The sequence below is a fragment of the Meriones unguiculatus genome, chromosome 1 (genome assembly GCF_030254825.1).
Source record: "Meriones unguiculatus strain TT.TT164.6M chromosome 1, Bangor_MerUng_6.1, whole genome shotgun sequence".
Lineage (NCBI taxonomy): Eukaryota > Metazoa > Chordata > Mammalia > Rodentia > Muridae > Meriones > Meriones unguiculatus.
In genome coordinates this window covers 146935712-146950589 of record NC_083349.1, presented here as the reverse complement: position 1 = coordinate 146950589, position 14878 = coordinate 146935712, and positions in this window count along the sequence as shown.

The following is a 14878-nucleotide window of genomic DNA, read 5'->3' as shown; positions in this document are numbered from 1 at the left end:
GTCACCTTAGGAGATTGATCAAATGACCATCTATTCTCATTGTGATGATTCATCCTAAATCAGACATAAGGTTTCAGACCACAGGGAAAATGAAATAAACTAAGCTTGGTTCAGAGAAGATATCTCCGCAAATCTGAATGATTTAAAACATTCTTCACAGCAATTTGAATACACTTAGGGGAAAATGTGGAAAAATAATTTTCTCTTCTCCATAAAAATAAAGTTCTGTTCAAAGATTTAAAGATAAATGGTATATTTAAACTCAATTTTCAGTTTTTCAGATGATTTTTTGACCTGGAAATTGCAACGATTATCAGAAATACACATATTACATATGGAAATGAGTTTTCATTCTTTGTTCTTAGTGATATGAAAGGTGCTATAAAAGAGAAAAAAACATAGGTCAGGGCTCAACAGTTGTAATGAGCCTCATGGTGAATTTAATTTCTTTTAATTTTTCTTTTCCTGTTTTATATTAATTACAGTTTATTCACTTTGTATCCCAGCTGTAGTCCCTTCCCTCATTCCCTCCCAATTCCACCATCCCTCCCTCATCTCCTCCCATTGATAGGGGAGGACCTCCTCCCCTTCTATCTGACCCTAGCCTATAAGATCTCATCAGGACTGGCTGCATTGTCTTCTGTGGGCTGGTAAGGCTGTTCCCCCATCAAGGGGAGATGATCAAAGAGCCAGACACTGAGTTCATGTCAGATACAGTCTCTGTTCCCATTACTAGGGAACTCACTTGGGCACTGAGTTGCCATAGGCTACATCTGTGCAGGGGTTCTAGGTTCTCCCCATGAATGGTCCTTGGTTGGAGTATCAGTTTCAGAAAAGACCCTATGTCAAGATTTTTTGGTTTTGTTGCTCTTCTTGTGGGGCTCCAGTCTCTACCAGGTCTTTCTATCTCCCCCTTATTTCATAAGATTCCCTGCACTCTGCCCAAATATTGGTGATGAGCCTCAGCATTTGCTTTGATACACTGCTGGGCAGAGTCTTTCAGAGGCCCTCTATGGTAGGCTCCAGTCCTATTTCCTGTTTTTTCCCTCTTCTAATTTCCATCCTGTTTGCCTTTCTAAGTGAGGACTGATCATTTTACCCTTCTTGCTTAGTTTATTTAGGTGTACAGATTTTAGTATGTTTATCCTGTGTCATATGTCTAATATCCACTTATAAGTGAGTATATGAATCAGAAGGAGAAATATTTTAATTATTATTTATCTTCTCCATTTTTATCATATAAGGATAGAGAAAGAATCATACATGAGGTCGGAAGAGGTGAGGCTTCCTCTCAGAGGAATAATAATAATGTGATGCCAGACAACATGTTATTTATTTAAATCCCTTCTTTCCTGTTACATCATCACTTGCAGGTTTATATAAGAATAGGAGATTAAACATTTTCAGAAGTGATCAGGCTGCTACGCCTTCATCCTTTCGTAAGTATGGATGATAATTCATCCTGAGATTTCATTTATTTTTATTTGAAAATTGCTTCCATCGTTCCAGGATGTTTAATTATTTTTATTTCTCTTCTGCAAATGGATATTGAGTACATTCAGTTTAATTCAGTTCTATATTTTTATTACTAAAATTTAAGGAAGGTTTTTTATAAGTGTGTATATTGGTGTACTTGTCCTTGCATGGATGGAGGTCCAGGGCTGATGTATTTCCTCTGTTGCTCTCCACTGTACTATTTTATTTTTTTAGCTAAACGTTTTAAAGTGCACCAGGAGATCATGATTTGAGCTGTGGTGGCTGGTCAAGGAGCCTGATACTTTCTCCTCTCTCCATGTCACCATCACAGGGTTTATAGCTAGGGTGTGTGTTCTGTGCTGAGCTTGCACACAGATGCTGAGGATCTGAAGTATGTTCCTCATGCATGACTAGTAAGCACGTCACTCACAGAGCTGGCTCCCTAAGTCTGGATAATAACAGGTATTTATCAGGTATGGATTCATCAAATGCTTTCTAAGTTTCTGTGCTGTTTTTTTTTTTTTCATCTTGACATTGATTTTTTTTTAGATTTAGTGAAATGATTTTATCAAACATTTTCTATAATAATAATAATTTCAGTATTGCACAGAAAATGTGCTCTCCACATTCAAGGTTTCTAGAACTTTCTTAAGTGTGTGTTACAGTTTGCATAGTTCTACATGTTAGCATAATCAGGAAGAGTGGTACAAGAGCTTATCTGGAAGAAAGAAAATTAAAAATAGTGGACAGTACTTAAATTACATCTGGTTACTGTGACCCTCTACTATTTTAACAGTTGAGTGTACTGTTCATGATTTTTCAGTTTTCTAAATGTCTTGAGCTTGAATTTTTACGGAAAGGTTTGTAGAATGTGTTGCCACATAGCAGGAACACTCCTTTGTGAGTTATATTCTTCACAATGTTTTGATGAGGAAATATGAAATGTTAACATAGATTTCTTTTTAAATTTTGCCTCATTTAAAAACCACACAGGAAAAAAAAGATGTGTATGCCAGAACTCATATTTTGTTATCACTGAAACTGGCAGAACACAACCAAGTCACATTGGCAATAACAGGCTAACACAGATGCATGTTCTGTGGAGAGCATCAGCCTGTTCACACTTTTGCGTGACCCAAAAGCCGTGGTCCTTTTCTCATGTGTGAGTGAGAAAATTCTTTGAAGTGACCTTTGCCCAGTCCACTTATATTCAAAGAACATAGTTAGAGATTTTTTTCATCTTTCTCCATTCAATTATGCTGAGCCTTGTTTCATAAAGGATTTAGTTAGCCAAATTTTGGTGCTAAATTAATGGTAGGCACTTGAATCTCAGGTTGGTCTTCTTCAATAGCTGGAGCTTTGGAATGGTATCTGGGCCTGTTCCTGTGCCTCTCACACATCAGGAGGTGCAAGGTGGGAGCTGAGTGCCCTGGTACTGGGAAGGTATTCATGGGAGGCTGAGAGGGTGAGCCAGAGGAAACCCACCAATTCCAACATACATTGACATTCTAGTTAACTCATCTTTTCTAGTAAATTACAGAATATTCTCTTATACTTATAGAAAATTTCTTGCCAAATATTTTTGACATAAGACATCATATGCAGTTCTTTGTGTACACATAGGCTTTCAAAAGCACACACACACATACACACACACTTACATGTACACACAGCATCCTTATTGAGTGGTTTGAGCCACACACAAGGCAAATTTTCTATCAAATTGAAAATATTTTATGGCAGTTTATATTTTGTAGGTTTTAAGATGCATCTAGGGGTCTTTTCTGAGACTGATACTCCAACCAAGGACCATTGATGGAGATAATCTAGAACCCTGCTCAGATGTAGCCCATGGCAGTTCAGTGTCCAAGTGGGTTCCATAGTAATGGGAACAGGGACTGTCTCTGACATGAACTGATTGGCCTGCTCTTTGACCACTTTCCCCTGAGGGCAGATCAGCCTTACCAGGCCACAGAGGAAGACAATGCAGCCACCCCTGATGAGACCTGATAGACTAGGATCAGATGGAAAGAGGAAGACCTCCTCTTTCAGTGGACTTGGGGAGGAGCATGGGTAGAGAAGGGGAGAGAGGGTGGGATTGGAAGGGAAGGAGGGAGGGAGCTACAGGAGGATACAAAGTAAATAAAGTGTAATTAATAAAAATTAAAATTAAAATATAAATAAATAAATAAATGAAAAATATTAATGTGGACTATTGGTATCAAATCTTTCTCTGGAAATATAAAATGTCTAAATGAAAGTGGGTATCTGCCACATTCATGGGTTCCATGCATAAATAAAATAAAGCTGCCATTTTTCCCATGAGAGTCACATTAATTAAAAAAAAATCTTAATAAAAAAAGTTTAGCCGAAAAAAAAGATGCATCTAAAGTCCCGTGCATGCGTTGACCGATTTTTATAACTGCTACACTTGAGTTCAAATTATGTTTTATTTTTGTTTCCAGATTTTTGGTATTTCATTTTTACTTTTCTTCTTGTTTCAATCAGGTTTATAATTGCCTGTTGAAGCATTTTTATGATGAGTGCTCTGAAATCCTTGCCCAGTAATTCTGACATCTGTGTCATCTCAATGCTGAAATCTGTTGATTGTTTTTTGTCATTCAAAGGGAATTTCTATTTCTGGTCCATGGGGCTAGGCTTAATTTTCTATTGAAATATAAACATAGTTGAGCTAGGACACTAGGACACTGTTGACCTTGATATGTTCGTGAGTTTCAGCAGGTTTTTTTGTTTGTTTGTTTGTTTTGTTTTTGTTTTTCTGGTGCCACCGAGTGTAAAAGTAACAGAGCCGTGTTTTTGCCAGTGGAAACGGAAGTGAACCTACCCCTGTGGGTCTGTCATGGCAAAGGTTGCAAGGATATGACATTATTGCTGATTTGTAAGAGTATGTTGAGTTCTCACTGGGTTTTACTGATTCCCAAGTAACTGTCACTGTCTCAATGGCTCATAATAATGCTACACTAAAAGAGTGGACTCTAACATTTATAGGTGGCCAAATCCATTTTCTAAAATGTCATGCCATTCAGAGTAGTAGATTTTCCTCATCACAAGCAAGTCAAGCAGGATAAAATTTCCCACATTGTCTCTAATGACACCATTTAAAAAAAAATGTACTTAGTTGGTTTGAAAGACATGGCATTTGTTTTGCCTTTCTCAGTACTACCCCAGTGCTGGCATGGGGAAGCTCTGTCCATCACAGTGTGGCATAGATGTGCTTTTGGACCCTTGCTGGAATGATAGTGTTGCTTTCTACAGAGTCTGAGAGGGAGAAACAGTCTATTTCTCAAACTTCGCTGCATTGTTTGGGTACATCTTTTCTGCTCTTGGATAGAAAACTTTCCTTGGGAGATTTTGCACATGGGCTTCCCAGTGTTTTCAGACATCCAGCCCCTTCTATACTTAGCTTAATATGCACAGACTGAATAAAAGCAATGTCATTCATTATTTATTGATGATTACAGTCATTGAGAAAAGTAAAGTTGATGCCCTGAATAACTTTAATGCTAAAAGAAAGATCTTGCCAAAGCTTATTATGTAAGCTGGCATTCCATTATAAGACTAAAAATTCTTTATCTCTTCTCCATCATTATCAGAACAGCTCTGCACTGGAAGAAAGAAGACAGACACCCGGTTGGTTTAACATTTGTTAAAGGGATTCCTTTCTAGGAAGATAAAATGTCGCAACTGCTATTTTAATGAACCATTGTCTGTGTAGATTGAATGAGTAACCCAACCTGCCAAACTGAACCATCTGGACCAATTCACATTGTTATATTAAGTAACCGTTTGAGAACTATTTATAAAAACTTGATATGTGACTAATTTTTTTCTCCCTCAGTCTTTATTGGGTAATATTTTCTTGGCAGTGACCCATTTACATTAAAGAGCAATTTACTTTAAATCCTAAACTGACATATAGAGTACTAAACTTTATTTTTCCCCCTAAGACCTGATAACACACAGTCATTTGCCAATGTCATGAAAAATATGGTTTTCAGGTCCATGAACAGCTTGGGCTGAAATCTTGTGCTCACTATATAATATGAAACGATTTCATAAGAAATCCCTAAGCCAGGCCACCTTCAGAAAGGAGCCACAGTCCAGTAGTAATTAGAACACATTATTTTATTTGAAGTATCATTGACTATCTTCTAATTCTTCTATAAAGTTAAATATTCAAGGTACCGTGTAGAGCTCCCCAGTAATTATTGTGCTTTGTAAGGTTGGAGAAATGTTAAGTGAAATTAAAAGGAAAGGTCATAGGTTAATGATGGACACTCAAGTCATAGAGCATTGAAGAGAACATGCTGGTGTCACTATGACCCTGAGATGAATGAAAATTATTTCATTCTTTGCTATTATAACTGCTAATTCTTGTTTTTAGATAAGAAGAATAAAGCAGGTGGATGGTCAAATACTTATAAACTGGTTGAGGTTTGAAATGAGCCTCATAGTTCTATAAATAAAATTTTGGTTCAACATAGAGTCATGAAATTAAATGAAGAGGGTGGGTATATTTTCCAGTAGCCTGAGCTTTATATTGATAGAAGCTGGGGAATATAGTTTTATGAAAGCTATCTTCTTATTGTATCATTTGTCAAGCATATGTTAGCTCTTATTAGTACATGTTTTGTAATTTTATATTTGTCTATTAATTATAACTTAAGGAATGTAACATGTAAATTTAGCTCTGTGAATAGAATATTATTTTACAATATATTCTTATTATCTGTGTGAAATTTTCTCTTTACTGATCTAGGTATTTATAGCACTCTTTAAAACTCTTGGCCATATGCGCTCAGTAGACTCCTGTCATACGTTCAATGCACATCCCATCTGTCTTTCTAAATGAGGATTGATCATCTTACCCCATGTCCGCTCAATTGATTATCTTTTTTAGGTGTATAGATTTCATTGACTCTAACTAGCAGTGTTTTCAAAGCAAAGACTCATGACCAAACCTTTGGCAGAGTACATGGAATCATAAGAAAGAAGGGGAGTTAGTCTGATGGGGAAAGGATAGGAGCTCCACAAGGACCAAATATATCTGGGCACAGGGTCTTTTCTGAGACTGACATTCAACCAAGGACCATGTATGGATATAACCTAGAACCTCCACTCAGATGTAGCCTGTGGTAGCTCAGTAACCAATTGGTTTCCCAAAGTGAAGGGAACAGGGACTATTTCTAACGGGAACTCAATGACTGGCTCTTTGGTCTCCCCACCCCTGAAGGGAGTAGCAGTTCTGTTAGGCTACAGAGGAGGGCTTTGCAGCCAGTCCTGAAGATACCTGATAAAACAGGATCAGATGAATGGGGAGGAGGTCCCCCCTATCAGTGGACTTGGAAAGGGGCACGGTGGAGATGAGGGAGGGAGGGAGGGACGGGGAGGGAATGAGGGATCGGGACATGGCTGGGATACAGAGTTAATAAAATGTAACTGATAAAAAAAAAAAAAAAAACTCTTGGCCATAATTTATTTTCCCATGTTGCATAGACATAAAAATGCACGTGGCATTTACATTTAATTTTTTATTTGATATGGCTCTACCATTTCACCCATTTGTTGCTTACTTGTATGTTTCAGGATCTTTCTACTCCAATAAGACCACACCAGTAAAGCTCTATGAAAAATCTAGAACTATCAGATACACATCCCGTATCATGTGTATATTGAGAAAAGAAATAAAAAAACCCTTTGGGTGTTTTTTTTTTTTTCATGTATTCCAAGATTAGTACAGGGAGTTACATAATGAATGCTCTGGAAATGATGAACACTTGAACTCAAAACATGAATGGCATACTATATGAATAAATTTAATTATGTATTTCTGAAAACAGTTTATGTATTCTCAAAAATCTATTCTCCCCATGCTTATGTAGGAGTAGAAATAAAATGTATCTCCCTAAGGTATTAATTAATATATCAAGTTCAAGTGCCCCAGAGGCAGCTGATTACTTTTTTTAAGAGTCTTTTGTCTTTGTTCACTTTGCCCTACAAATAGTAAATTACTCATTGCACACATTTATCATATGCTAGCCCTCTTCCCAGAATAGCCTAGTTAGAGGAAGTGGGCAGAAAAGGTAGGTCAAAATCATACTAAGAACACTAGTAAAATGATACACACTTTACTGCAAGTTTTTATATATCTAACGGTAAAGGCGTATCACCTGTGTCTGGGTTTTTTGTTACTTCGTAAACACGTTTTAGAATTTTGCTTGGTTTGAAGTTAAATGTACATAGCTGCATCCTTATATTCTTTGTAGAAGGAAATTTATGCCCTAACAGTGCACACATGTGTCCCTCTGTCAAATTTGTAAAAGTTTTAGCATTAATTTGTCATAATTGACTTTGTATAAGTTTATAGAAAAAAAAACATTATTAAGGACTAAACAAAATATCTCATTGTTATTTATTTCTATTTGCACTACACATTTAATATTAATTAATATGTATCTGCAACTATGTCAAGAATTTTGCCTTAAGGATTTTTTAAAATAGGATCTTGATTAATGAATATTAAAGGAACTGAGAGACTGTGAGTATCTACGTCTTATTTTAGAAGTATACAAATTATACCATTAACAAATTCAGATGGACTTACAAAATTTACATAGCCAGAGAGAAGACATGAACCCAGTTAGGTCTGAACATAAAGGCTAAGAACTGAAAAACACGTAGAGACTTGTATTTTTTTCAAATGAGTGACTGAATTAAAGCTAAGATCTCACCTATAAACCTTAGCAGATATTTTGTTAAGATAATTTATGGCTTCTTATAAAAACAGGGCTATAGTAATATTAATGGGACTTTGTTCATCTTGATCTTGAGCCAAGCCATGGTGAAGGTAAGATTTAAATGATTCAGTTTCTGTTTTGGAACTGAGATCCAGAAATAGCTCCAGGTTTTATAAAGAATTGTAGGAGTTCAGTGGCTAGAATGCAGAAGCAGTATTGAGATTCCAATGAGCTATTTGGAAATGAAAAATTATAAAATATATATTTTAAAATAAGAATGCTTCTAAAAATAAAAATAATATCATTTATTACTCAATGATCTATCAGTTAACCTCACACAGCCACAGAAGATTTTTATGTTAAAAAGTAAAGAAGATGACCATTTCTAGCAAATGAAATGGTCACTAGAAAAGAATACATTACTTATGCAACCCTTACACAAGAGCAACTGAGGCTGATCAACAAGAAACTCCTATCAGGATCATTGCTTGACAAGGAGTTTACAGGCATTACATTCTTTAGAAGACTTGCCTCTAAATGTGAAACAAATATCTCCTCAGAGGAGAAACAAAAGGGCAAATTGTGTTGTAAGGAAGCTCTGAAACTACTTCTCAGATTAAGTTTACATTTCGGTAAAACTTCACTCCATTCCATGAAAACATAACAAGTGTTTTTAATATCAGAACATTTATAGCTTTAGGGTTTAGAAATTGGGGCTAATTGTCTTAGTAGAGAAATTAAATGGAACAGTCTTTGTTAATTCATTCTCTGTGTAACCCCAGCTATCCTGGAAACTCGTTTTGCATACCAGGCCAGCTTTACACTCAGAAATGTGTCTTTCTCTGCCTCCGGAGTGCTAGGATTAAAAGCATGTGTCATCACCTTCTGGCATTTGTTAATATATTATTAGGTTCTTTTCCACAATGTTAGTGAACTGAAAACAAAAACTCAAAGATAAAAAGAAAAGTAAAGTAAAAGCAAACGATAAACTCTGAACAACTTTCCCTCTGTGACCTGAGCTATTCCATGTCTCCACAGACCAGCAGGTTTACATGTATATCACCTGAGCTGTAATGTAAACACAGCTGCGCTGAGGCAATGCCCTTGACGTTCATAACACTAAGAATAGAGGTTATACTTGCATATATCTTTCACTTTTGTGTCATAATTATATTTGGTTTTGCATTGACTTACCCATTTCTGAGAGATTCTCATGTTGTATAGGCTGGCCTTGAACTTGTTATGTTGCCTAAATTAGGAATGAACTCTTCCGTGTTCACCCCCTTCTCTCTTGTGTGGGATTACAGACATGCCCCACCATGCCTGACTGTATACAAACGCCAATTCATTTCTTGATCAGACACCACAATCTCTCTACTGTAGAAATCAGAGATACTTTACAAACTTATGTTACCAAACACATCTCCAGACTACAATATAGTAGATTGCCTAAGTGGAGGAGATTCAATATGCTAGAGTGTCCAAAATAAAACATAGACGCTCACCAAAGGTTTCTAGACGTATCTCAAGTTCCTGTGTGAACTTGCCAGTGGTGGCTGAAGCATTGTGATTAAAATCAATCTCGCCTCATTAGGTTCGCCATGAATTCAGTTACTCTTAATTATCTCCTCTGTGTCCATACATACTATGATATGATATAATATAATAGTGTTAATGTAATTATATTCTTCTATTTATATTAATATACTCATATTATATTGTTATAATTAACATACTATAATAATATTATTATATTACTAATTTATTTTTCCCTTCTTAAAAAGCTGATTTCTGTATAATCTGGATTTGAAACAAACAAAAACACAAATAAAAACAAACAAAAATCGAAATTAAACACTTTACTTTTTCCTCTTTTATTCTGACGATAACTTCGAAATGTATGAAAGAAAAATCAGTAAAACATGAGAAAAAATGCATTAAGAAAAGAGATATGAGGATTGAGCATCTTACCCAAGGTCCTCCTTCTTGTTTAGCTTCTGTAGGTGTACATATTTTAGTATGTTTATCCTATATTATATAGCTAATCTCTACTTATGAGTGAGTATATACCATGTATGTCTTGCTGCTTCTGGGATATCTCACTCAGGATGATCTTTTCTAGATTCCCACCATTTGCCTGCAAATTACATGATTTTCTTGTTTTTAACTGCTGAGTAGTATTCCATTGAGTAAATGTATCACATTTTCTGTATCCATTCCTCAGTTGAGGGACATGTGGGTTGTTTCGAGATTCTGTATATTATGAATAAAGCTGCTACAGACATGGTTGAGCAAATGTCCTTGTTGTATACTTGAACATCTTTTGGATATATGCCTAGGAGTTGTATAGCTGGATCTTGAGGAAGCACTATTCTAATTTTTGGAGAAAGTGCCAGATTGATTTCCAGAGTGGTTTTACAAGTTTACATTCCCACTAGCAGTGGAGGAGGGTTCCCCTTTCTCCATAGCCTTTCCAGCATGTGCTGTCACTTGAGTTTCGGATCTCAGCCATTCTGATGGGTATAAGGTGAAATCTTAGGGTCGTTTTGATTTGCATTTCCCTGATGACTAAGGACAGTGCACATTTCTTTGAGTGTTTCTCTTCTGTTAGATAGTCCTTCATTGAGAATTTTCTGTTTATCTCTGTACCCCATTTTTTAAACTGGATTATTTGGTTTGTTGCTGTTTATCCTCATTCAGAAAGGCAAACAGAATAGACATCAGAAGGGGGAGAAAACAGAACAGGACAGGAGCCTTCCACAGAGGGCTTCTGAAAGACTCTACCTAGCAGGGTATCAAAGCAGATGCTGAGACTCATAGTCAAACTTTGGGCAGAGTACAGGGAATCTTATGAAAGAAGGGTGAGATAGAAAAACCTGGAGGGGACAGTACCTCCACAAGGAGAGCAACAGAACCAAAACATCTGGGTCCAGGGGTCTTTTCTGAGACTGAAACTCCAATCAAGGACCATGCATGGAGGAAATCAAGAACCCCTGCACAGATGTAGCCTATAGTAGCTCACTGTCCAAGTGGGTTCCCTACTAAGGGGAACAAGGGCTGTCTCTGACATGAACTCAGTTGCTGGCTCTTTGATCACCTCCCCCTGAAGAGGAGAGGAACAGCCTTACCAGACCACAGAGGAAGACAAGGCAGCCAGTCCTGATGAGACCTGATAAACTAGGGTTATATGGAAGGGGAGGAGGACCCCTCTATCAGTGGACTTGGGGAGGGGCATGAGAGGAGAAGAGGGAGAGAGAGTAGGATTGGGAGGGGAGGAGGGGGGGCTACAGCTGAGATACAAAGTGTATAAATTGTAATAAATAAATAAATAATTTTGAAAAATTGCTTCCTGCTGATTTGAGATGTTTTCTTTTTGGTAGGCCAAGAAAACTGAGATATTATAGTCTTAAGAAAGGCAGTTGTAATTTTTTGTTGTCTGAATGCTGAGAAAGTTCAGAGCTTAACTGAAGTCCTGGCTGGAACTGTCTGTGATGCTGGATGTTCTAACTGTCCATTTTGATATTCTCCTATATGCAGATTTTGGAGGAAACAGTTATTGAGACTATTTGTGAGGTAGAATCACCTGGGCTACTCGTCTTGTCTTTTTTTGTGTGTGGTCCTCTTGCTCTTCAAATTACAGATTTTAATATTGATAAATGTATGGGCTGTTCACTAAACACAGTTCAGTTAAAGAAGATTCTCTGTAAAATAAATTTTTATCTATGTCATTTTAAAAATGACATGGTAAAAAAAAAAGTCCTGAGGAGTTTGTAGCAAAGATTTATTGTTCATGCATAGCTGAAGTCCTGGATGGAAACATTTTCATGTCTCAGTCAGTCTCAGAGTTATTCCCATGCGGAGGGTTCAGCCAATTAAGTTGCCTGACCCTTTTGGTCTTCTTGATTTCTTTCCTTCTGTCAACAGCCAAGATCTTCAGGATGTCTCCCCCTGTCAAATATGATTTCCAACAGTTTCCTTGGGATGTATAGCTTTTTGTTTCATGTTGAGACAAGAGCATATCCTCCTACCCAATGCAACATATTTCTGGTCTTCCATTTTGGAATTAGGGCCTTTATATACTGATCCAATTCAGCAGTTCTTTCTAAAATCCAGAGTATTTTAGCAGATGCACTACTTGTCTTATTTTAAAATTTTAAATCAATAAATCCGTATTTAATCTATTTGTGGGAGATATTATGCTCTCCCTTTTTAGGCTCACCTTTTAAAATTATTATCAGGTATTTTCATAATTCTTTGACCTATAGGATTAGAAGTTACATCTGTGGCAGGTTCTCTGTCATAATGTCTAAAAACTTGTTGCATTCAAATGGATATATATGCATAAGCATCATTAGCCCCAATTCAGAAAAGCACCACTAAGGCAGTCAGTATCTCTAACAAATATGTAACCTTAGAATCATGCTTTCCAGACTACTAAGTCAAAAGTCCACTGGTATTCTGAATATAAATCTATGACATGGTACATATTCTTTAGCTCTCCAAACTGTCAAATGGAGCACATAAACCACTGTACTATCTTATTCCAAGGCAACACCAAACAGGATCTGTATTTCTATGTTAGGATATAGATATTCATTCAGTAATTAAACATTGACAATACATATACAATATCTGTTCTGACCATGATGACCTACTGTAGCCTTTTTAGCCAGCATTTCAATGTGCAGCCATTTTACAATTTCTTTAAAACTTTGTGGACTTTTCTCATCTGGAAATTTTTCATATTCTTTTGGTGTTAAATTCCAGATTGAATTTCTTTGAAGCCTCCTTATTTTGATTCAGGGATTTCTCCAACCTGGGTTCTATTGTTTCTAATTTAGCACCTCTTCTTTCTCCAACTCTGTCTTATTCTGGTCTTTCCCAAAGAGGATATACAAAACTGAAAACATTACTGAAAAAAAAATTGTATACTAAGAGAAATAAATTCAAATGGAATCCAGAAGCATCATGTCACTGTTTTTCATCTCTATCAACATAGAAAATAATTGTCTTTATTCTCCAAACCCCTCCGTAAGGATTTTACTTTCTTAAACCAGCTTCCCTTCTAGACCTTACCTGTTCATATGCTTGAGGCTTCTAAGTCTGTCTTTGGCTCCTGCTTCCAAGAAGATGCTTTTTCTCTCTCCCTCACTGGATGATCATTTGTCTTCCCAACTCTGGAAAGTTATTGGGTCCACAAGTGTTTGCTCCTCTGGCATGCAAGAGTCAGCCAAGCAAGAGCCCATTCTCAAAGGGATTTAGCTGAGCTCCAGTGGCACAATCCATTAGTGCAGGGTACTTATATGTCAAAGGGATTTAGATTTCTGCCTTGGCTAGTAATGTCTGACTTGGAGAAGCTTGCTTGTGTTAAAGAGCCACATTCCTTTTTTCTTAGCAAGGACTAAAAGAACTGCTTCTCTAGGGTTTGTATTGGTTTTTGTTTTTCTGTAGCCAGCTGGAGGCCTTGCTGCTATGCTGGAGATCTAATCAGGAAGTTGTGAATTCATGCCTTAGAAACTGCAGTTGTTCTCTTAATGAACAGAACGAAGAAACTGCTCTGTAATTTCCATATTTAAGTCTGGCCCCACGTTGAAACTGAAATGTTAATGTGATTTTTGCAAAACTGTTTTTGTTTTTCTTAGTTTCTCTCTTAACCAGACTCAAAGACAAATAATTGAATCTCTTCTAGATGTGTTTAATAATAACCTTCACAAAACAATAACTGAGCAGTTATTGCTCTATTCTCAAACTTTTAATGTAATGTGGTTTTCTTCCAATATGCATCCCAGAGATACATGAACTTTGTAGCTTTCTTTGCTGAGCTCTTTCCTGGTCCTGGTCTTTCCTGGACATCTGCCTTTTAATTCCTCCTTCTCTGACAGAAAGCCCTGCTCAGTGGTTGGCTGTAAACTGCTTTATTGGCATATTGGGGGACAATTGAGGATCAGAGTTTATTCAACATTGAGACAGGAGATTTTTCAGGACAAGGCTTAAAACCAGATATGAGGGCTACAGAAATCAGCAATTGAATTATATAGTAGCCTTATGCCTACACATAAGGTTCAGTAGACACTAAAGTCAGTTTATACATTTCTACCACCCAATGTATAAGAACAGCATCAATGTTATAAAATGTGATGATTAATAATGGTTGAAATTTTCTGATTAATTAACTCTTTTGAGGAAAATATTAGTATCTAATAAATCTGGCATGAGCCTGACAAAATATGTATTGATTATATTTTTGAGGATATAAGCTTGAAGTTATTTCTTATACCTTTAATACTCTGTAGAGCTTCATCCATATTTAGCTTGCTAGATGTAGAAGGAATGATGAATATTTAAGAAGAACTGAGAAGCCAGGAGGTGGTTTTTTCCACTAGTAGACAACATTGGTGTTGAATTGTGAGTTGGTAGTGTAAGAAAATGTGTCATGGTGGTTCATTATTCAGTTTTTTTTTTAATTTGGCAAATGGGTTTCATTAGTCCTAAATTTTACCTTATTATTAGCCTAATAAGCCAAATATCATTGCTTATAATAAGTTGATTTTGCTGCCATTTTATTTAAAAATACATAATTACATTAGTGAATATTTCAGACATATTCTCAAAGCTAATGGCAGATATAAGAAAAGCAAATGGTC